General features: G+C 42.3%; 1 pseudogene; it reads right to left on the bottom strand.

Annotated features, from left to right (window-relative positions):
- LOC117525335 overlaps window positions 1-17,502 on the bottom strand; it is a 39,062-nt pseudogene extending 21,560 nt beyond the window's left edge.
- Between the last annotated feature and the right edge of the window lie 8,418 nt (window positions 17,503-25,920).

Here is a 25,920-nt window from a genome sequence, read left to right as displayed (position 1 = left end):
GATTGTCTGTATATTCCTTGTGCACATTCACAACATTAAATTGTTACCTTTTGGCTCATCTATTGACCGTTCATTTGCGCCCCCTGTTGTGGGTCCGTGTCACTACACTTTCCCCAACAACATGTCAACTTAACTTTTCTGTGTTGGATCAGCACACTTTATGCAGATCCATCATGGATTTACTGTGGCGACCCCGAGCGTAAACAAGCGAGCAGCCAAAGAGACTCACTGTTTTTTTTTTTGTTGTTGTTACATTTACAAATCTAGTTGGCCTGATCCATGGTAATTAAGTAACACTAATGCAAATTCATCATGTTGACCCAACAAACCTACATTTAGGTCACTCAGCAAAATTGTTTCTGGCTACGTTAATGCATTTTACTTGGGTGGAAATACTCTCCGTAATTTTATTATGTTCACTGAGCAAGTTAAATTTTAAGTTGTTGCATGTTATGTTAAAACTACATGATTTGAATGTGTTCACCCATAAAACTTGATTTTATATTGTAGAAGCTACATTTTAGGCTAAGGTTCATGTAACATAAAAACCAACAACACCCATGTTGTTGTTTTTGAGTGTATGAACTCCAGGTGAACTCCACAAAACCAGACATGTTTCAGTTCATTTGATTTTTGGTTCTTCAGTGCTAGTTTGATTTGTTCATGCTCATATGTGTAACTCAATGCTGCCTGGGAAAAAAAAAACTAATTCAGGAATCTTCTTACACCGTTGCCCAAATATGTTGACAAAGGCTGAATGTAATAAATATGAAACGTTACGTAACAAAGGCTCTGTGATAACATCAGACACGCAGCTGGCGTGCAGCCCTCAACATGTGAGTCCCATTAAAAAGAGGATGTAAAGAGTTAACCAACAGGACAAAACGGCAATCTCTGCTGACAGCTCGCCATAACGTTAACTGACCTTTAACCTTGTGTGTGTTGTGCAGCTTCAAGCTGGTAGCCGTGCTGACTGAACCCCATATTTCTGCACATGATTTGCGTCTAATTTTACAAAACATGTTGAGAACCGCGTCGACTGTGCGCGCGATGTGTCTTTACGATGCAGCTGCAGCTCAGGTTTGATGGTGGATCGTGTTTCCTTGTGTCCCACTTACGATTTGTGAGGCGCCACATGAGGGTGACGGGTCATTTGCAGCTGAACGTCCCCTCGAGCTGACAGAGAAAGAGAACGAGAGGGATCACAGTCAAACTCCCGCTGCTAATCATATGTTAACAGAGGAGCAGCTGCACATACTTTGCCTTGGTTGTGCGCTCTGATGTTTTGCATCCTGAGGAAACACAAACAACAAATAAACACGGAGCACAAATCTCCTGCCTGCGGTTTAGCGTGCACACTCACGTCATCCACACGCACGTACCTTCGGGTTGTAGAGGATTCGCTGGGCCTGCTCACCCCCTAAGGCCTGCTGGGATGGCCAGGACTGAGTCATGTCCTGTGGAAGACACGGGGGTCAAAGGTCAAATGTGAGAGGTCATTGAGATGGTCTCTGATGGTCTCCATGGACATAAATCCCAGGGCATAAAAAGTCTTTCATTTAATCTCTTGCATTGCCACGCATACAGCACAGAGAGCCTTGTTTAACAGCTGACTCTCGTTAGCAACACTGTTACTGCCCACCAGGAGGAGTGTTCCAGAGTTTAAATAAAGGTTACTGAATCACTGTGGCTCAGTGTGGGAGTGTGAACCTTGTAGTGGTGTTGAGATGTCTCTGCAGTCATTTTTTATCAGCTACTTCACCCACTTTGTCTCGTCAAGGACGTAATTCTAATATCCTCTGGCTATTGTGGAGTGTTTTTTTTTTCATTTTGGCCTCTTATCACTGGATATTTAAAATGAAAGCAAACATTGAATATGAGCTCAAAGTGCCAGACTTTCAATTTTTCTTTGAGGTTATTTGTGTTCAAAGTGGGTAAAATGTCAACAAACACAACATTTCATATGTAATTCTCTGTTTTAAAGGGGCAAAGTAATTGGACATTTGCTTGCTTAGTTGTTGCGTGACCTGGTGTGTGTTATCCATTGTTGTTTCTTTTACAAATAACCCTATGATCACATTAGCTACAAGCGAAGAGGCAAAGGGCAACAAGCAGTCATCAGCTGTATGTCGCTTGATGGGCGTTTCTGGGGCGTGGCCATCTTATGGTTACTTGGCGTTAATGTCTCTGTCTCTGTCCTAGGCCGACAACCGGCCCAGGACAACTGGCCTCTCTCTCCTAGCCTGTGATTGGTTGGCGGCCGAGACGCTGACGTCAGCCTAACATTGATGGGTGTGAGCGCTGCTCTGCTATTGGTCATTTAGGAGTGGGAAATTTCACTCCAACATTGGAGGCCAGTATCTGGCCCAATTCATTGTTGGGCTATCTCTGTCCTGGAATGTACTCTGGACCCCATAGAGGTGGTAGGTGAGAGGAGGGTGTTAGCTAAACTGACATCAATTATGGACAACCCCTCTCACACCTTGCATGAGACTGTGGTAGCCTTAAGCAGCTCCTTCAGTAATAGTTTGCTGCACCCTCGCAAAACAGAACACCTCCACAGGTCATTTATTCCAACTGCAATCAAACTGTATAATACCTCAAAATGTTTTAGCACCATAAACACCTGCTGATTTTGCATTATTAACTACGTCTTCAGCCACCTTTTGTGCTTCATTACATGCACAACTGTGCACTTTATCCTTTGGAATAATTTTACCATATCTATACATACTTATATATAAATATATATATATATATATATATATATATATATATATATATATATACAAACTCACTTAAATTCTATTTTTCAAGTAATCTATTCACGTCAGTATTTATGCACCCACGAGCAAACATTGCAATATACTTTAGTCACCTTTCTTTAATGTGAATATTTTCTTTTCTTTACTACTGTACGACTCTTGCAGCTGCAACAAGCATAAAAACACAGGAAGGCCAGAGGTGAGCTTTTAAAAAAGCCTGTACAGATTGAGAATAATATAGTACTAGAGCGCTTGGTGAAATTCTATTGTACCTGCATTAATGGTAAATATCCACCAGGTGAAGATATTGCTACATTTCAAGAACCTTGAGTACAGGCTGCTGTGGGACATAATGACAAACCTGTTGCTTATAGTAGTAGATAAGACAAGTGTCAGGTGTACCAATAAAGGAAGGAAGTGGTTGTGTGCTTCAATATACTTCATGTGTGAAGGTGATGGTGGTAGTGTTGTGGAGTGTAGCTGCCAATGGACTGACACTGACAAAGCAGAAAGACAGTAATAATAATGTTATTATTTCCCATACCATTCCTACTTCATCCTCACTTCACTGACTCCTCCTGTCTTTTAGAATTCATAATACATTTTTTTTATCATTTAAAGTACTGCAGGGTCTGGCACTTGAGTACATCAGCAGACTTTTTCACTCCTTAAGGCCCTCAGAGATTTTCAAAGGTTCCCTGTATGCTTTTTAAAACCTGTGTTGAACATGCTCTTCAAAACTTTGGAATAGTTTATTTAAAAAAAAAACCTTCTTAGCCTTTCCATCTTTTCTTTTTTGTATGTTTTTATGTATAACTGTTGTGGATTTTTTTGTATGAAATTTGTTGTATTAGACTGATATGTTTAGAATAGTGTAAAGCAGTTTGTGACTCTGAAAGGTCCTACATAAATACAAATACAGTTCAAGTAAGACAAAACCATACGTAATTACCATCAAAAAAATAAAATAAAAACATACTCAGATGAACCTTAAGAGTGTCAACTAAAGTAGACTTTCTAATTTCAAAAAATGGAAAACTATTCCACAAGGTAGAAGCATGACTGCAACGTCTGTAAAGTCTGCTGATTTCTCATAAATCCGAGGCGCACAAAGCAAGCACACATCGTGAGACCGCATGAGAAGGAACATAAGGCTCAACAAGTTCTGCAAAATACATAAATCATTCAGAGGCCTATAAGTCAACAACAAAACCTTAAAATCTGCTTTCACAGGATACCAGTGCAGTGTTCAGTGCGGGGAGGCCAAAACACGTGTAATGCCATTGAATCTCCTGGTTGATGAAGTTTGAAGTATTTAAGGCTACATGGGTGCAGCTACTCTGTTGACCCAATTTAGATGTGGATCCCCTTCTTTTAAAGGATGCACACTGAGCTCATTTCATTATCATACAGGGTGACCCCCCCAAAAAACAGAACCCATAAAAATTGTAAACAATCCTACAAAGACATGCTGGGGAAGACTATTGTTCCAATCATCTTCCCCAACATGTCTTGGTCAACCAAGGAAAACACATTTTGCCTGGAGGCCTATTTCGCCAACAAATCATACTACAACCCCTGGCAAAAATTATGGAATCACCGGCCCCGGAGGATGTTCATTCAGTTGTTTAATTTTGTAGAAAAAAAGCAGATCACAGACATGACACAAAACTAAAGTCATTTCAAATGGCAACTTTCTGGCTTTAAGAAACACTATAAGAAATCAAGAAAAAAAATTGTGGCAGTCAGTAAAGGTTACTTTTTTGGACCAAGCAGAGGGAAAAAAATATGGACTCACTCAATTCTGAGGATCATCAAATCAGATCTGCTCGTTAGTCTGCATCTAAAAAGGAGTGATCACACCTTGGAGAGCTGTTGCACCAAATGGACTGACATGAATTATGGCTCCAACACGAGAGATGTCAATTGAAACAAAGGAGAGGATTATCAAACTCTTAAAAGAGGGTAAATCATCACGCAATGTTGCAAAAGATGTTGGTTGTTCACAGTCAGCTGTGTCTAAACTCTGGACCAAATACAAACAACATGGGAAGGTTGTTAAAGGCAAACATACTGGTAGACCAAGGAAGACATCAAAGCATCAAGACAGAAAATTTAAAGCAATATGTCTCAAAAATCGAAAATGCACAACAAAACAAATGAGGAACGAATGGGAGGAAACTGGAGTCAACGTCTGTGACCGAACTGTAAGAAACCGCCTAAAGGAAATGGGATTTACATACACAAAAGCTAAACGAAAGCCATCATTAACACCTAAACAGAAAAAAACAAGGTTACAATGGGCTAAGGAAAAGCATTCGTGGACTGTGGATGACTGGATGAAAGTCATATTCAGTGATGAATCTCGAATCTGCATTGGGCAAGGTGATAATGCTGGAACTTTTGTTTGGTGCCGTTCCAATGAGATTTATAAAGATGACTGCCTGAAGAGAACATGTAAATTTCCACAGTCATTGATGATATGGGGCTGCATGTCAGGTAAAGGCACTGGGGAGATGGCTGTCATTACATCATCAATAAATGCACAAGTTTACGTTGATATTTTGGACACTTTTCTTATCCCATCAATTGAAAGGATGTTTTGGGGATGATGAAATCATTTTTCAAGATGATAATGCATCTTGCCATAGAGCAAAAACTGTGAAAACATTCCTTGCAAAAAGACACACAGGGTCAATTTCATGGCCTGCAAACAGTCTGAATCTTAATCCAATTGAAAATCTTTGGTGGAAGTTGAAGAAAATGGTCCATGACAAGGCTCCAACCTGCAAAGCTGATCTGGCAACAGCAATCAGAGAAAGTTGGAGCCAGATTGATGAAGAGTACTGTTTGTCACTCATTAAGTCCATGCCTCAGAGACTGCAAGCTGTTATAAAAGCCAGAGGTGGTGCAACAAAATACTAGTGATGTGTTGGAGCATTCTTTTGTTTTTCATGATTCCATAATTTTTTCCTCAGAATTGAGTGAGTCCATATTTTTTTCCCTCTGCTTGGTCTAAAAAAGTAACTGTTACCGACTGCCACAATTTTTTTTCCTGATTTCTTATAGTGTTTCTTAAAGCCAGAAAGTTGCCATTTGAAATGACTTTAGTTTTGTGTCATGTCTGTGATCTGCTTTTTTTCTACAAAATTAAACAAATTAATGAACATCCTCTGAGGCTGGTGATTCCATAATTTTTGCCAGGGGTTGTATTTGGAGCATCATTTTGAAAGAACATGACTTTTATGCGAAGTAACCAAGATAACTGAAACGTTGGGGAATGAACGTAGACTGAAGTTTAAGTCCAGCAAAGTTCAAGAAATTTGCTGAACCTTTGTCAGATTTGTTACAGTTTTATGGGTTCTGTTTTTTTTTGGGGGGGGGGGGTCGTCACCCTGTATATATGCTATGTAGACAGTAACAACAACACAGTCCTCACCGTTGTCCAAACATTTATGGACTTAAGGTACTGTAAGGATTTGATATGATTTAAGATGTTGATCTTTTTGTGCTTTGCACAACCGTTCTTTTTTTAGAGAGTGGATTTGAACACTGCTGAGTACACTCAGTGACCAGAAAATTAAAGGCCATGTCCCTGCAGGGCAGCTGTGCTGCATTAAGCAACAGCAAGTTGCTTCCAAGACGACCAGCGTGAGCAGATCCGCCAGCACTGGACTTTTAAATCACTGATCACCATCAGAAATAGAAAAAGGGAGATAAATACGGAGGTCATTGTGATTTACTAAATGAACCAAAATGTACTTTTTGTAGAGAGACTACAGATAAAAATTAGCTTGTAACCTCACCTGGTGCAACATACAGTATCCAGAGCATCTATCGCATTCATAAAATAATGCAAAACTGCAACTTATCTCACAATTATCACTGAGCAAAGTTTTTGATCACATTTTACTTTTACAAATCCTTGTAGGTCATAAAAATATTTGAAATTATTCAGTTTTGGTGGTCACCTATATTTTATAAGAAAAACCAACTGCACTAAATCAGGTTTTTACTGTAATTTTTATTACTGAGTGACAGTCTGCAAATGTGATTTCCAGTCTACTCAATGACTTTGATTGACACTAACCTTTGACCTTCATATCAATGTCACAAGTGATTCACATGTGCAGTATGAATGAATTTGGGTAGGCAGTTTCTGAGAACACACACACAGAGCAATTACAACTCTCGCGAACTCCTTTGGGGGCTCATCTAAAAATTCCTGCTGTAAGTCCTGTAAGGAAAGCAACGTCTCAAACTCAGAGCTGCTACGTGACACCTGGCCCAGTATTGCTCACCTGACTGCCCATCAAACGTGCTACATGTGGATAACAGTCCAAAGAAATGAAGGGAAATTTAAGCACAAACCGTCAAGTTGCTTTTGAAGTTACACCATTTAATGGTGCAAAGTGGAAATGGAAATGGGAATTTTGCAGAATTAGCTGAAATTTTTAGGATAGGTCCAGAAAAAAAGTGTAGAATCACATACTAAGTCCTCAAAAATGGCTTTTTCAAAATCTAAATTGGCGTCCAAAATGGCTGCCATTCCGTTTATTTATTTATTCATTTAATCATTTTGTCATTATATCTTTGCTTCTGGAGCGGTTAATTTAAATGTCTAAATGTATGTATTGAAGCCTGTAGTAAGGTTAGACCATAGCCTTGTGAAGCGCCTTGAGGTGACTTATGTTATGATTTGGTGCTATCCACCCTTTTCAGGTTTCAAATCCCGCAAAACCTCGGAGAGGTCGCCGCGCTGCGAAATCTCAGTAACATTGAGAACTGCACTGAGATGCTCTGATCACGCTGCACTTTAACCGCTGCACACAGACAACACCATTAACATCGCAACATAAAACTATTTTTATATTGTGCCTAAAACTCTCATGAATATATTCTCTGGGTTTATAGACATTGTTATTGCGTTTGTTTTATGTAAACATGCGAGAATCGCAGGCTGTCTCTCCATTATTTTCAATGGGAGCTGCTGTGAGCTACGCTCGCTTCCTGATCATGTCGTTCTGGAGGAAAGTGAAGTTTGCTCTTTAACGTCTTGATTATTGTTCTTTACAACACTGTTTGTCCTCTTTGTTCCAGACTAATATATATAATATGTCTGAAATTCGGTTTGCGCTTATTAAATTCCACGCAGATTAAGCGTAGCAGACACGGATTATTCCTTATAATTGTTTTAGCAAGTTTTCAGGGTAACATGCAGTCTCTTATTAATGTGATGAAAAGCATAAAAAATACATTTTGTAGTATAATATTAATTTACAATTGTCATCGTGTGGATTCTCTATGTTGTGTTGACTGCAGCGACTCTCTGGCGAGCAAGGGATTATGGGATACATGAAAACCCTGGATGTAAACAAATTGAATTGAATTGACTTGAAGGCATAAGAAACTTTTCTTTACTGTGATTATCTCGAGGTTTTAGATGTGAACACCATAGATCTGTCCTCTTCCAACCTGCTCCTGGAGGGCACCTGTCCTGCATATTTTCTAGTCACACCTGATCAATTAACATTGCTGTTTGATTGGCTGAGCACACCCTGAGTTAATTAGCTGTGGGTGGAGAAGAGAGAGCTGCAAAATGGAGTTGGGTTGGAGAGGCCTGCCATAGATGCAACTTTCTTCTTTCATACAGACAAATGCCAGATAGACTAAGCGGCAGGAGGCTTTCAATCAGCTGTGCAGATCTCAATCATAACAATGAGTGTCTGTATTCATGACAGGAACTCTTGGATCAAATGGCCCAGCATTTACGTGGAAGCGAAGGTTACACATTGAAACATCTGAAGACTAATTGAAAGGAAGACCATGATGATCACATTATGTTAACCAGCATAAACAAACAAGCTTGTGTGTGTCTGACACAAAGAGCCAAAGTGATCGTATCACTGACGTGGGTATCAGTTAGTCTGGATCATATCTTGCCCTAACATGTATTTAGACACTTAAATCAGGGTCCTAACCTTTAAGCACAGAAATGCAAATAAATGAGTTGGATTTTGAAAAGGCCATGAGTGGATTTTTGGGGACTTCGACGATGTGATCTTACGCATTTTTACTGGATCTAAAAAATGTCATCTTGTTCTGCAAAAGTTTTATTATTTGGACATTTTTTAGCTCATGCCCTTGGACAGGGAATTAGAGACAGGGCACGCACGGGGAAACAGACAGTTCATGAATAATGTCTAAAAACATCGAAGGCAATTTGATCAAATGTTTACACATCCAATACTTTCCTGTCAAATGGATTATGAGAGAGCGACACCAGCCTTTTTCATTCTGAATTAAATTTTGTTGGGATGCAACCATTTCATTCTGATGGATGTGGTTACATCAGCCACTTCCGTTCAGACTGGCAGTTATTCACATAACAATCTGCCAAATGATCTTACGTGATGACCTCATAAAGGGTTTATAATGTGTGCTTTGATACATGGAATTCTATTACTGTTTGACAAATTTCTGTCTACTTGATCACATGTCATGTTGTCATATTTAGAGGAAATTAGTGTACGTGTGCAGGAGTCACTGCTCAGGACTACTCTTTCGAAAGTACACCCCCATCTTGAATTTGTTGCATCTGTAAAGCAAGCTGCATGCAGAGCACTGCACGTCCAAAGAACACTGGCTTTGATTATAATCTCTGCTGATTAGATTGCCTGCAGTCAGATGATGCCAGGCCATGTGGACGCTGAGAAAAAGGCCTGATTTTGGATCACTATTTGAAGACTTTTTATCTGTAGTGCTTCCCGATTTGATTCACGGTGAGGATGCACGGAGGCGGAGGTGTCTGTGTGCATGTGTGTGATAATTATTTTTGCTCAGAGAGGAAACGAGGTCGCACGGCTGCAGAAGGAAGGAGCAAGCTCTTGGAAAAGGTCGTGCTTGAAACGCTCTGAGGGTTTGTGGGGGGGAGTACAGATCAGGATGTGTGCAAAGAGAAACTGAACTCCAGCGGTGCTGTGGAGAGCTAAAATAAACCTTAATGGTCTCCGTTTCATTCATGACACACCGTGCAGCTCTCCTCATCCGTGTCAACCTGGCAGGTAACTCCTAAGTGTTTCTTTTCCTCATTCCCTCTCTTCCTACACACTAAGCCCGGGAGGAAAAATGTTTCCTCTCTGCACTCATCCCTTCACTTCATTATTTCTCCTCCCTCAGTCACCAAGGACACAGCACTGTCCCTCACCCCTCTCCTCCTCGTCCTCCTCCTCCTCATCCTGCAACAACAACGACTCCCATGTTGTTTTATGTGTTACCATCTTTCTCCCACAGGAGGTTCTGGATCTACGTTCTTGTTCTCAGATCCTCTGTCTCAGAAGATGTTTGCCAATTTTTTTGGGGGGGGAAGTAAAATGTCAAGGTTACAGGGCAATGTCAAAACTAACACCAATGTTTATACAGGGCTATAATAGAACAGCTATTTCTAAGAAGTGGATAAAGATACATCTATGGTTACTGTTAAACACAAACATAAAGTCATGACTCTTCAGTTGGCCGCATGACCTTTGCTATTGGGTGATACTGAAAGGTCAAACTAATGTGGCCATCTCAAGGAATTGGTTAAAGAAACACCCTTGTTACTGTTAAACATTAATATGAAGTCATATATGATCTTTGTTTTGATTACATAAGCTTTAATCTTGGGTGGCCTGGAAAGAACGGCACATATGCAGCGGACTCCAGGAAAAAACACCATATCCTGCATTTTTAGAGTTGACGATTTCTTTCTTTCTTTCTTTTTGCAGCTCCAAGCGCTTTAAAAGTTAAAAATCCCTGAACTTTTCAGAAGCACACTGTGATGTGACTGCAGCTCCTTTTCAGGCAACTGAGACTAGAGGTTTATTTTTGCTGTGTCACAATACAGACAAAAACAACAACAAAAAAATAAATAAAAATGCATCTGTGATAGTAGATTGGACAGACGCTTGGTTCTTGCTGAGGGTGAGTACTTTTATTGCGATAAATTATAAGCTATATGTTAGCTGTTTCACTCTAAAACATTGCAGCCTCGTTTAGTTGTGTCCGCTTTTTACCTGCAATGTTTTAGAGTGTTGTTCTTGTCATAGAAAGAAATTCCATGTGCAGGTCCCCCCCCACTAAAAATGCCGAAATTTCTGGGATAAAGCATTTGTGGACTCTCTCCCTCAGGACTTTTCCACCAGACAAAAATGCTACATGGGCACAGTGCCTAAGGTCCCTGGTTAGCATCCAAATCATGCAACCATACATTACGACAGGAAGTAACAGGATCCTAAAGACTTGGACCTTCATTCTCCTCCAAAGATTTCGGCATCGTTAATGAATTCATAAGATCTTCCAAGGCTTCTGCTAATCTCAGACACCAAAGACCCAGAGACATGACAAGAAAGGGGTTAAAAACAGCTGAAATAAGATTCAAATTCTGTATTTTGATCACAAGCAAAACCATAATTTCATAGGTTCTTCTCTTTAATAAGTGTGATCATTCCATAAAGGCTGATGGCGATCAGATGAGCAATCCAGTCAAACAAAACACAAATGCTAATAACTGCATGACCTTCCTGGCAGAGAGAATAAAAAATAAATAAATCAGTCAAGCCAGAAAAGCTACTTCTTACCTCCAGAATATCTATGGCACAGTTGCTGTGTTGGCTTCTTGTTACCTGTGCAAACAGAAGAATGGAGCGTAAATTAAATAAAAGTCATGCACTGCACCAGTTTTCGACTGCAAATGGAGAGATGCAGTTGGCAACCGTTAGAACAAGTCATGTGTAAGCATCCTTCCTGTGTGCCTTTAAACATCACTTTTAAACTATACTGAAAGCTACATTTACTACAACCTGCAGAAACATTTCTTTCACAGCTCACTGGTCTAAATGTGACCTTTCTTGTTTCAGTTGTTGTCAGCCATCCGCCGCACGCCGTTTCCTGCCTCCTAGCTATAACCTACAGATCTCAGTGTAGGACTTTACTGTAAACCTCACAGTCGCTTGTGTACAGATGCAGTCAGGAGTCACGAGTGGAGGTTGATGAAGCTCAGTGACTCATATCTTAAAAAAAAAAAAAAAAAAATCCACAGCTGCAGATGATGAAACAAATTCGGTTGTAGGCAACTTTCTGTTTCAGTCCACATTAGCCAACCCTGCAGTTCACCCTTCCTTTGCCCTGTCACCCTTTTCACAGTCCAGATCACAATGCTGTTTCACCGGGACGTATTTCATGCTTATGAATGCTTAAGTAGGAAGTAATTAGCATGTCCAACATGGTGGTGGCTAGCATATTACTGAGTCATGACACAGCATTAATTTGGTTAGTTTCTTTCCACTTGAAGCTTAGACGCTTTTAAAAACTGATTACTACATTTTCCAGTCAGTTGTAATATAACGGTGCACAAACAAATACGTACATGCGTTTTAAGTAATTTAGTATATTTCTGGTCGATGACATGCTATACACTGCTTGCTGTTGTGGCCTACTAACTGTAATGCCAGTGGTTGCTTGTTTTCACTGGTCCTGTTTGTTTGGGGCCAACACAGAGCGTGCACAATGGAGTCAGATCTTGATTTGGCAAACAGTAAGTTTTACCCCAGATGCCCTTCCTGAATCAACCTCAGATGTACAAGGAGAGTGTGGGCTTGAACCCAGGACCTTTTTCGTGTGAGGCAAGCACGCTAACCACTGCTCCACCAGGTGACAACAGATTTTCAGAAGGTCCATTAGTCAGAAGACCTAAATAATAGTTAGAAAATCAGTTTGGTTTCAGTGAAAAAAAAAAAAACCTGAAGCCTAACCGCTGGGCTTTCTGACTAGTATACTTCTAACTACCTGGTAGTTAGAAAATGAGTAAGCTTTCAGTCGAAAAACTTTATCTTAATCATAAAGCTATATAAAAAAAATTGATTGATTGATTGATTGATAAATCGAAACCCACAGTATCTTCTTGCTAATTGACCTTCATGATTTTCTAACTATTGGGTCTTCTTATCAGATGGTCCATTGATTAGTCAATGGACCTTCTGATAAGAAGACCCAGTAGTTAGAAAATCAGTTAAAACCCAACTCAAACATTACCTGACCTTCAATTTAATTTCAGTTCAATTTATTTCAATTATATAATGGCAAATCACAACAAAGTTGCCTCAAGGCGCTTCACACAAGTAAGGTCTAACCTTACCAACACCTAGAGCAAGCACACAGTGGTAAGGAAATACTCCCTCTGATGATTTGAGGAAGAAACCTCAAGCAGACCAGACTCAAAGGGGTGACCCTCTGCTTGGGCCATGCTACCGACACACTTGACAATACAAATATAGAGTAAATTTTATAGAGGAATCTTCTTGCTAATGGGCCATCTGACTACTATTTCTGGAATTTATTGTGTCTTCTAACTAATGGGCCTTTTGACTAGCAGGTCTTCTGACAAGAAGGCACGGTACTTAGAAAATTAGTTAGGTTTCAGTAGAAAAACCCAACTCGAACCCTACCTGACCTTCTCACTAATGGGCCTTCTGCAGATGTGGGTAACCCGGCTTCAGTGAATAAAGGTCCGACCACATATTTCTTCTGTCCACCCACTAAAAACTCTTCAGACAGGTAGATAAGCGCATCAGTGAAATCAATAGTTTTAAGTGCACAGGTAGACACAATGCATGGTAGGACTTTTACTTACTGAAGCTGGAGTTACTCACCTCTAGCCTTCTGACAACCGGACTTTGTGACTTTTGTGCCTTCTGATTAATGGGCCTACTGACAAAAAGTGTTAGGTTTCACTAGAAAAACTTAACAATAATCCTACCAAAAACTACACCCCACTCCACCTTCTAGCTCAGGGGTAGGCAACCTGTTCCAGAAAGAGCCATGAGGGTGCAGGTTTTCTTTGCAGCCACTGATTCCACCAGGTGATTTCACTGATTAACTGATTCCATCTGCTCAAAGTGATATTAATCAGTAAAATCACCTGGTGGAGTCAGTGGCTGCAAAGAAAACCTGCACCCTCATGGCTCTTTCTGGAACAGGTTGCCTACCCCTATTCTAGCTAATGCAACTAACTAGTGAGCCTTCTTGTTAGTAGGCCTGGCAGTAGTTAGAAAATCAGTTATTTTTCAGTTGAAAAAGATAACCCTACCTCAGGAAAATAATTGCCCTTCCTGATGCAACTCCAGTTGTACCTGGAGTTCTAGACTGAATGGGTAACTGATTAAAATGATTAACAGATTAATCAATAAGGAAACTAATGGTATTTTGCAGCCCGATCATACAGTATGCATGGCGTGAAATATGCATGAGTGCTGCTGGGTGCACCCGAGTGTGTCTGTGTGCGAGTGTCTCGAATGCATGAGTCACTACAGTTGGTGTCTGGAGTCCTTAAGCCTGCGGACGGAAAACAGTGTGTGTGAAAACTGTCTGATTATTACAAACCACAAGGCAGTTATGAGGCCGTCGGCACACGTTGAAAAACATAAACACAGACAGCCAGCGTTTTACATCCCTGTGGCGTTCCACGAGTACGAGTACAACCTGCTTCCTTCCACAGTTTACCCTTACAGGCCCCATTAGCATGAACATTATCATGTGAAACGCGCTTCACGTGTTCGTACCCACTGGCATCGGCGGGTACAGCTATGGTGTAATACCCCTGAGGAACGCAATCCTCTTGGGCTGAAGCAAACCACAAGCTATCATAACACCTGCAACAAAGCAGCATGCACTCCAACAAGGTGTCCTCTTACCACTTGTTACATTCTTAACGTACCAGCAATTACTGAAGTTATGCTTTTTTTTTCAGCTGTGCTCACATTTATCCGCTTAGAAGAGCAGATAATTGAAAATCTCATTTGCACACGAGGTCCACGCAAAGACCACAAAACCTGGGTGTGACCTTTAGTGAAAAAAAATAAATAAATAATGAGCCAACTTTTAAAGAAATGTTATAAGAGGAGGAATATTGATCTAAAATGGCATCTAAGTACCAAAGCATACACTTTTGTAAGAAATTATTTAAAATTTCATGGAATTTAGTGGTCGTCTCTCTCTATTTTAAAGGTAAGATGATCTTCTAATAACTGGATAAGTAGTTTTTTTTTTTAACTAGCATTATCCTGGTCATACTAAAAACCTACCATCTCTGGTTCTCAAGACCAGGCACCTAAGTGGCTCTACTCTTCTTCTTTTTTTTTGTAGGTATTTAGATATACCTTAGTATACACTAGTAGAGTTCTACCTTAGATATGGAATGTATAACAGAAGATACACCTTACGGAATTTTCATAAACCAATAAACATTTTATTACATCTGTCAAGCAGGAACTGGGCTCCTTTTGTTGGTTTGATTTGTTTGAATGTATGTTTTATAGCAGGATAACTTAAATACAGGTCAGGTTTGGGAGGATGCACTGGTGCTGCACGTCAAAAGTAACCATCCATCTGCTGCAGCCAGGTGAAAAGTGGGCATGTTGTTGGTTGTCTCCAGCTCCTGGGGCAGTTCTATCATGCGGTGGATGTGGCGACACGCAGAACCAGTGCATGCTCCCAGACATGACATTAATCAAATAACCTAAGGAGATGTGTGTGTGCCTTTCTGTGTGTGTGCCACTCGGGCCACCCCTGTCAAATGAATCTGGACACGCCCACTGCACCTCAGCGAGGTAACGGTGAACAGCAAAATTTGACAAGGAAATATTTGATTGTGTGGTCACATGGAATGAAAACCTCTGATTTGATGTTAAAATATAGTAAAAGTGTTGCTATTCAATAAAATGAATATAACAGGTTTTAAAAAAATGGAAAAATCAGTCTGTCTACTTGTTGCTAGTAGAGCCCAACTGATATTTCAGTTGTCTGATAATACCAACCGATATGAGCCTTTCATCAACATATGGGTGTTATTCTTGCTGATGTGAAAACTTTTCTTTTACCCAATGAACAATGCAGAAAGACACTTTGGCTGTAGGAAATGTTGTCATTACATAGTTTGTCCAGCAGATGGCTCTCCAGCAACACTATTTACAGTGCTGTCAGGCATGGCTGGCACCCCCATCACCTCTTGTTCACATTAACTGGAAGTGACAGAGGCAAAGCGACCAACTTACAACCATTTTCAATCACAGTGGACGTTTTACAACGACAAGGGACAAGTGGTTGCTATGTCGCCAGCTAGACAAAATAGACAACAAGTCTATTTTATGCAAATGTTGAGCGATGCCACACACTGACTACCAATTCGAGTGAAGGCAGCATGACAGCAGCGTGATATATTACATTGGTTGGTTGTTGGTTATAGTTATAGTTATTCATTATAAAGTTCATGTTTAAACTATAACACATCAAGCCTCAATTATATTTCTTTATCATATGGGTTTGATAATTAATTATTAGGAATCATTGCCATTATCGGCAGATATGTCGGTATCATAAATTTTTGACTGCCTAATATCAGTATTAGCCCAACAAAAATCCATATTGGTCAGGGCTCAGTTCGAGAACCCTCATTTTTTTGTGAAATAATGCACCATCAAGGAGTGTAAATCCTCATCGCCAAAGAAGCAAAAATATGAAGGGAAACAAAATCACAGATAAAAATCAATACAATGCAACAGCCCAGTGTCATGCTTTATTTCCGTGCACCCGTCATGAAAAGCGCCCCATTTTCACAATGTGGTTATTCTTACTATTTATAATCCTCCCTCTTCTCCTAACTTTAACCATAACCATAAAGTTAGTGTTTTCCTTCCACTATCCACTAAGGGAGGTGGTCTAGTGGTTAAGGGATTGGGCTTGAGACCAGAAAAGACTAAGTTCAAATCCCAGCCTGACTGGAAAATCGCTAAGGGCCCTTGGGCAAGGTCTTTAATCCCCTATTGCTCCCGGTGTATGGCAGCACCCTCACATCGTATTTGCTGTATAAATGCAGTTACCATTTACTATCCTAACCCTAACCATACCCCCCCATCATCAATGAATTTATGTCCCATCATGAAAATGGGGTGCTTTTCGTGACAGGTGCACGGAAAAAAAGAACAACCTGTTTTACGAACAACCTGCTAATTAATTTACTTTTGTCATCACAAACTACTGTGAGATTGATTTGGATGCAATCTGCAACCACATCACTAATTTACACTAAATCCTACACACTGTATCTTTAAAATCTAAAATTATACATGCATGTGCTTTTTTTTTTTAACATATAGCTCGTTTACATATGTTTTCCTCTCTGGCAGAAGCATGCGCTCCAAAGAGTGCCGATTTAGTATAAAATATACTTTAGTGCGTCTCAGCGTGCAAACCTTCAATAAGTCTCCTGGTAACGTGCTTGATTTTCAATAAGAAGGCACCACGCACGGTGACGGTCTCACCTGAGTGTACGTGCATCGGAGCAGGAAGCAGACAATGGAAAGTTTCCTTCTGCCGCCGAGGACCGTCGGCATGGTTCCTGATGCTCAGCGCTCTCCTCCGGCGTCCATGCTACTGAGGACTTGCGTTCAGGATCCTGGCTGGGCGCATGTAGGTTCGTCGGTGACTGGCGGATCCGTGGAGTCTCACCGTGTCACCGGCGGAGACGGAGGGCGATGTGGGCGGGAACGTCACGGATGACACGCGGGCTGCTCACGCACCGGAGGAGGATCACGACTCAGAGCGGCGCCGCGGCTCGTCACCGCTTCTTTGTCACTGAAGAAAAAACAACAAAACGATTTTGAGTTTTGAAATGTTTGACGCCTCGTGTCACAGCTGATCAGCATCCACAGAAGACTGACTTCCATCCAGGGGCGTAACTCAGAACGTGCCCTCCCGCCCCGCCCAGCTTCAGGGTTGGCAGGGTTACTAATTAATTAGCCGTTGACAAATGGGATGGGTAACCTGACCAAGTATTCAAAAAATTAAGTAAAATAAAAATGAAGGAAATGCAATCTGATTATTTTTTGGACTCTCTCAATGTGCATGAAAACGCAGAAAAGTCCTTAAAGCTACAGTGTGTAGGATTTAGGGCCATCTGGTGGTGAACCTGCAGATTGCATTTGCCTTCTCGTGATAATCAAAATGCATGATCCTCTAAATTCATAAAAGCTACGGTTCTTAAACTTGTTAGCCTACAGTAGCAACTAGCAGACAGTGCAAACTGCTTCCAGCCCTGCTGTAAAATTAGGAAATAACTCCCTTGCGTCTGATGATTTGCGGACGTTAATGCTGGATTACGGTCGCTTGCTTCTGGTGATTTGCGGACGTTAATGCTGGATTACGGTCGCTTGCGTCTGATGATTTGCGGACGTTAATGCTGGATTACGGTCGCTTGCGTCTGGTGATTTGCGGACGTTAATGCTGGATTACGGTCGCTTGCGTCTGGTGATTTGCGGACGTTAATGCTGGATTACGGTCGCTTGCGTCTGGTGAATTGCGGACGTTAATGCTGGATTACGGTCGCTTGCGTCTGATGATTTACGGACGTTAATGCTGGATTACGGTCGCTTGCGTCTGATGATTTGCGGACGTTAATGCTGGATTACGGTCGCTTGCGTCTGGTGATTTGCGGACGTTAATGCTGGATTACGGTCGCTTGCGTCTGATGATTTGCGTACGTTAATGCTGGATTCCGGTCGCTTGTGTCTGATGATTTGCGGACATTAATGCTGGATTCCGGTCGCTTGTGTCTGATGATTTGCGGACATTAATGCTGGATTACGGTCGATTGTGTCTGATGATTTGTGGACATTATGTCCACAAATCATCAGACACAAGGTGGTTATTCCCATTCTACTGCATGGTTTATTTTTATGTAAGTAATTTGGTCGACGAAGCTTACCATAGCAACAGCGTCGTCGCTCCAGCACCATGATTGACATCTGCGTAGCAAAGTGGTCAGGGCGCGGAGTAATACATCAAATGTGAAACGGCTGAATTTTTTGCCACCGTCAAATCAATATTTTATGGTCGGAAATCTCACACGATTAACCAATCAGATTTGTGGAACAAATGGAATTGGATTAGAATGCAAAATTTAGTGCAAGGATGTCCCTTCTGGGCTACTGTATCAACATGGCGTCCTCCGTGAGGGGGCCTGCTCTCATGTACATATGAAAGGCTTATGAGATGCTCATGAAAACATATTAATTCGTTGTTACGGGTAATTACACCAGATCGAACAGATGGTTATGAATGCTGTCGTCCTTTTCTGCTAATTAACCCCCCTAAACCCTGGAGGCTGTGGCTGGTTTTACTTCATGTGGACATGAGGACAAGTGCACAAGGAAGACCACCACATAGTGAGAAAGTTTGATTCATTCATCCGGTTTCATTTATTTGCATGGTGCACAATGCTCATTAAGGAAATCAAAGAGTAATTAACTAAACCAAGAGCAGGAAGTATAAATAAGCAGTTGACTGATCCAAAGAGCAGGAAGTTGCAATAATGTAATGAACTGAAAGTACGTTGGATACAGGAGAAGGTCAACAAACACAGGTGGCAGGCCATTCACTGGAGCACCTCGGGAATATGCCCCCATAAATTGGCAACATGGAGACATGCTGATCAATGGAACCAGGCTGCACCCCCTCCTGGTCCAGGGGGAGCCTCACCATAGATCAGAAATGAGGGGTAGCAAGACATCGCAGCCATGAAAAACAGACACACCTACCACGACTAGTATGAACCACCACCCAGTTGCATTGACCAAGAGCATGCGTCTGTGACCAGTTTGTTCAAATTTTTCTTACTGCTGGTATTGTGCTGAACCCCTACAGAGCACAGGTCAGGTAAGGTCAGGTCAGGTCCCCCCACACTACCCACCCTCCCTGGAACCTGGATGACAAATGACCCACGGAGGCAACTGGTCCATCCCAACTCCCTGAAACTAACCATCTACTGTATCTGTCTCAGCCAGGTGGAACTCAGGAGCCCCCTTGGTCTTCTCCAGCTAGTGGGGTCCTTGATGCTGAGACACCAGTCATGCACAGGCCAACATGTTCTCTTGCAATACAAGTCATCAACATTATCTGAGTCTCCCTCAGTAAGTGCTCTTCTGATACAAAGTCATTCGAGGTCACCAAGGATCCTCCAAAAATACCTGCTACTGAAGACATCCAGTCCTTGCATTAGGTCACTGCTTAGCGCGCAAGACTCACAACCAGCACAGACCGCTATAAAATACGTAAACCATATCTCATGTAAAACACGTCTGTGCTTGATGCCAAATCCATTTGTGGCTCAGTAGGAAGAAAATGTTTAAAAGCCTGTTTGTAGATCTACAGAAATCACATATCTGATCCGTCCACTGTCACTGTCTTGATGTATTTGTCTGGTGCCTCCATCATTCTGATGAATACGCCCCTCGCTGCAAAAAAGCTCTGGGCTGTTGCACGAATTTCACTTTATTAGAATAAAATATGATCTTGATGAGTCTGAGATGGACACGATGGGTGTGACACGTAAGGTCATCTGCAGCATTCATTTGAGGATGATGCCAGATGTTTTTTTAGAACGACATTAGTTTGCTTTTTTTTAAATTTAATGACTGTGCATTTGGTTTTGGTTGAATACCCTTGAGACCACAGTGTCCCTCATTTGTTTCTGGCACCTGTCAGAGAACAAAAACAGGGGAACCCCATCTAAATCTAATTACGTGAAACACTGAGTTTCACATGTGGGCCCAATAAATACTCTGCTATAGTGATTCAATAAGACTACCATAACAATGCAGAAAATAAATACTGGCGTGCATTTTTACATGCATATCTGCATCTGTAACAGAATTAGAATTTTCTTTGACCCAAGCATAATCTGCACACTCTACACACCTTAATATACAATATACATATGTCTGCAGTTGGGTTTTTGACTATGCATGATGTTATCATGCGACTTCATTATGAACTCAATCGCACCAATCAATCACAAATATTTTGTTGATCAATATACGTGTACGCTTTAGATCAGTGGTCTCCAAACTATTCCAGAAAGGACCGAGAGGGTGCAGGTTTTCTTTGCAGCCACTGACTTCAGCAGGTGATTTCACTGATTAACATCCCTTTGAACAGATGGGATGAGTTCATCAGTGAAATCACCTGCTGAAGTCAGTTGCTGCAAAGAAAACCTGCACCCTCTTGGCCCTTTCTGGAATAGTTTGGAGACCACTGCTTTAGATCATCCATCTAGGCCTTTTGGTTGTTTCGATATCCATAAAAAGGGTGTTTTTCAGACCATATTCTGCATGATTTTGACCTTTGACTGAGCTCCTCCAAACACCAAAGGTGTTGTGGGGGTTTGCTCTGGCTTTCTGGGATAAGTTGGGGAAGATGTTTGCTGTTTGATGTAGCAGGGAGTTAAAGCGAGACTTTGCATTGCCTCGAGTGCGTGCAGGATATCCGCGCACTATCCTGCTCCATGACAGCATCAAGTTTGGAGGCTGTGAAAAATTCCCACCAGTATGCTGACTGATTTGGAAAGAGGATTCAGAGGCAGAGTATAAAGTCTGCTATCTGATTGGACTGTCACCTGTTATTCATTTCCATTTGGAAGTACCACTGTGGCGTTTTAGCTCGTCACTTCTTAATAATTTATGTGGCTGGCTGTCTGTTGCTTCCTCTTGATCCCAGCATGGAGGTGACAATAATACAGATCACCCCCCAACCCCTTTCTTAAGGTGACGTCATACAGGCTCCCAAACAGAAAGCAGTAGAAAATAAGTGTTACAGTTTTGTGTAAACGTAGGGATGATGCGGAGTGAATGTTATGACATGCCCGCAAGCGCACAGTAGCACCCTTGGTAACCGACCCATGGCGACAGGACCTTGAAGGCACAACGGCATCCCTCGACACTGCCTGTTTGGAACAAGTCTGGCCTCAAGAGTCCATCTTCCTGACAACACGTACACTCACTTTTCCTCTCTCCCTCAAGACCTGATGGAGAGGAAGAGCTGTAGGTGGTCAGAGCCACATGTCTTGGCATTGGCAACCTTGTTGATCCTATTCTTATTCCATATTCCCGTCATGTCATTCTCAGTGTTTACACTCTAAAAATAAATGTTTCATTGGAGTTTGTATTACTTAAACTGACCAGTATTTTAGCATGAACTTTAACATGTTTTAGTAAGTTGATAACTTACAAGACATTGGTGCCAAATTGTGCACAGTTTTAAAAAGTTGGACATAGTTAACAATTATTTTAAACTAATTTGAAAAACTAGAATTGCAGCGTGTCATGTAGTATGACTTAAGTGGAATAAGTTGCAAATTTTCTAAACATTAGTTGAACAATTTGCATGTACATTTCTGAGTAGAATGGCGGTAAAATAAAGACGTTAGAATAGCGTAAATCACACTAGCATTGTATATTAAACCACTTAACTAAATGCTTTACTACACTTGATCTAGCATGCATGGTAACTTTGTATCAACATTTTTTGGAATTATACTATGCTTTGACATTAATCATCATCGTATCAATGGCACTCCAACGTTGTAATGATGTTAGAATATGGTATTGATGCAACTTCTATTTTTAATTTCTGTCAGAAACCCATAGGAAATGCATTTCATTATTTACATGTAGCGGCAAATGTGTTACTTTTTGATTGGCTCTTGGTGAAATTCTATTGCACCTGCATTAATGGTAAATGTCCACCAGGTGGAGATATTTCTCCATTTCAAGAACTTTGAGTACTGCAGTGGAAGACTACATCAAACCATTTACTTATAGTAACAGATTCTACAGTGAATATCTGTGTTGAGCCAATGTTTGGATTTCTACGTTGATTCAATTTTCAAATCCCATGTATTTTCAGTGACAATTTACCATCAGACTTCAATATGCATCAGTGCTGGATCAATGTCATTTGCCCACTAGGGAGTTAGTCTCACTATGAAACTCTTGTGTTATCACTCAAAAATGGCTGAGTTGAAAGTATTCCTTTTTTAGGGTGTAAAAGGAGATAAGTGTGTTGCATTTTAATACCAGGGAAGGAAATTCCAAGTTAGTTTTCAGTTGACATTTCTTTCTGTAATCAATATTAGACCTTTTTATTATCAGTACTAAACACATTTAATTTAAAATGCTGATCGCTATATAGGGTGCACTGTAAAAATGATCAAGGTGGTTCCACTTAAAAATGTAAGTTCAGTTGCTGCCTTTAAAACATGAGTAAACTCAACTTCGAAATAAGTTGTGTTTCAGTGCAAAAAGTAAGCTATAAAAGTGGTTTAATTAATGATCATTACCTTAACCTTTTGTGTTGAAACAAAACTATTCATTGACTTGAAAATGTTTATGTATCCAGTCCCTGACTTTTCTAAAGAAACCTGTCTGTGAAAATGTATAATTTGGATTGAAAATAATTGTTATATTTATTTTGTCAAATTACTTATGGGATCTGAAAATGGAGGTACTATGTATACAAATGACTAATTCCTACATGGTTAATGTGATATTTTTATTAAACCCTGTTGTGTGGGCCGCCAGAAGAGGAGGTACTGCTGGCCCACCACCAGAGGGCGCCCTGCCTGAAGTGCGGGCTTCAGGCAGGAGTGGGCGCTGCCGCCACGGACACAGCCGGGGGTGACAGCTGTCACTCATTATCTCCTGACAGCTGTCACCCATCCATACTTCATCATCTCACTCCATAAAACCCGGACGTCATCTCCACCTCATTGCCGAGATATCGTCGACCCGTTAAGGTAACGTTCTCAGCCTTGATCTGTGTCATATTGACTTTGTTTAGTGAACTCATTTTTGCAGCTGTTTTTCCTGCGCAGTGTTATCTGGAGATTGGTGTGACCGGCGACAGCTTCGTCTTACTACTCCACCAGATAAGTGTTGAGACAGGAGCTGCACGAGTGTGTGTTAGAGGTGGAGGTGGACTCTCCATCATTGTTGTTACTGGGTGTGCACACACCCATATCTTATTGTCTCTGTTCCTTGCCAGCAGTACCAGATCCGACCTTCGAAGACGGTGGCCACCTGGGGACTCGGGACTTGGTGGCTCCAGTATTCTCCGGGTTCGGTGGCGGAGGAAATCATGTGGTTCCGGTTCATCTCAGGACAGACGTCTTCTATCCTCGAGACTGCCCACACGTCACCCTTGTAATTGACTGTTTGCAAAATTTCACATTCCTCTGTGTTGTGGTTGTGCTCATTCACAACAGTAAAGTGTTTATATTCGACTCTTTCATTGTCCGTTCATTTACGCCCCCTGTTGTGGGTCCGTGTCACTACACTTTCACAACAGGATATCTCGGCCAGCGTCATGGATCCCGAGGGGCGTCACCCATCTGTTGGACAGCCAATGGAAGAGCAGGGTGCACGGGCTTCTGCAGGAGGCGTGCTCGGTGAGTTGCAGCAAATCCTCACCGCCTTTACCGCTCGGCTGGATTTGATGACCGAGCAAAACGTCATCCTTAATCGCAGGATGGAGGCTCTCACCGCACAGGTGGAAGCACGCGATCAGGGCGCTGCTGCGGCTCCTCCTCCTGCCGACCCGGTGCCGGATATAAATGTTCCACTGGTCGTTCAACGAACCCCCCCACCATCCCCTGAAGCATACATAAGTCCCCCAGAGCCGTACGAGGGTTGTATGGAGACGTGCGCGGACTTTCTTATGCAGTGTTCGCTCGTCTTTGCACAACGTCCCGTAATGTACGCGTCTGACGCCAGTAAGGTGGCTTATGTATTTAACTTGCTTCGTGGTAAGGCACGCGCTTGGGCTACAGCGCTTTGGGAGCAAAGTTCACGGCTCCTTACCACTTATACTGGATTTGTGAGGAGTTCAGAACGGTGTTTGATCACCCTAACAGAGGAGAGACTGCTTCAACAGTGCTGCTGTCAATGAGACAGGGGCGCCGGAGCGCAGCCGAGTATGCAGTCGACTTCCGCATCGCGGCTGCGAGGTCCGGCTGGAATAACGTTGCGCTCCGCGCCGCCTTCATAAACGGACTGTCGTCGGTCCTGAAGGAGCACCTGGTAGCGAAGGAAGAACCGCGGGATTTAGATGGGCTTGTCAATCTCGTTATACGGTTAGACAATCGGTTGGAGGAACACCGTCGGGAGCGAGAAGAAGGACGTGACCGGGTACGCGCCGTCCCTCTCCCTTCTGGGCCCGAAAAGGTTCCGCCCTCCCCACGATCCACAGCCTCAACGCTCCGTGTGGCTACAGCTCCCCCTGCTGACATTGCTAGGGATACGCACAGGGCCAAAATGAGAACAGATGACAGAATGAGGAGGCTGGTCCGCGGGGAGTGTTTTCTCTGCAGCTCAAAAGAGCACATACAGAAAAACTGCCCCAAACAGCCAAAACGACAACACTCGCCCTTAGAGACTGGGATAAGGGGGGGGGGGTCATAACATTCACGTGGGACACACACATATTGCCACCCGACTCCCAGTTACAATCCTGAGCGGGGATTTAACCCTTCAAGCCCCAGCACTGGTGGACACGGGGTCGGAAGGGAATCTGCTAGACAGCAGATGGGCTAGGGAAGTAGGGCTCCCTCTGGTGGCGCTCCCTTCGCCACTGCAGGTGCGGGCACTAGATGGCACCCTTCTCCCTTTAATCACGCACAAGACACAGCCAGTAACTCTGGTGGTGTCTGGAAATCATCGGGAGGAGATAGAGTTTTTTGTAACTCCTTCTACCTCCCGCGTGATCTTGGGTTTCCCGTGGCTGCTGAAGCACAATCCCCAGATTGATTGGCCGTCTGGGGTGGTGGTTCAGTGGAGCGAAACCTGCCATCGGGTGTGTTTAGGATCCTCGGTCCCTCCCGGTTTACAGGCTAAGGAGGAGGTCAAAGTCCCTCCCAATCTGACGGCGGTGCCGGTTGAGTACCACGATCTCGCTGACGTCTTCAGCAAGGATTTGGCACTCACCCTTCCCCCGCACCGTCCGTACGATTGTGCCATTGATTTGATCCCGGGCGTTGAGTACCCGTCCAGCAGGCTGTACAACCTCTCACGTCCTGAGCGCGAATCAATGGAGACCTACATCCGGGACTCATTAGCTGCTGGGCTGATCCGGAATTCCACCTCCCCGATGGGTGCAGGTTTCTTTTTTGTGGGCAAGAAAGATGGCGGACTCCGTCCATGCATCGATTACGGGGGCTGAATGAGATTACGGTTCGCAACCGATACCCGTTGCCGTTGTTAGATTCCGTGTTCACCCCGCTGCATGGAGTCAA

Source organism: Thalassophryne amazonica, chromosome 14, assembly GCF_902500255.1.
Source record: "Thalassophryne amazonica chromosome 14, fThaAma1.1, whole genome shotgun sequence".
Lineage (NCBI taxonomy): Eukaryota > Metazoa > Chordata > Actinopteri > Batrachoidiformes > Batrachoididae > Thalassophryne > Thalassophryne amazonica.
Note: the sequence above shows the minus strand (reverse complement) of the source record. Positions and strands in the feature narration are given on the sequence as shown.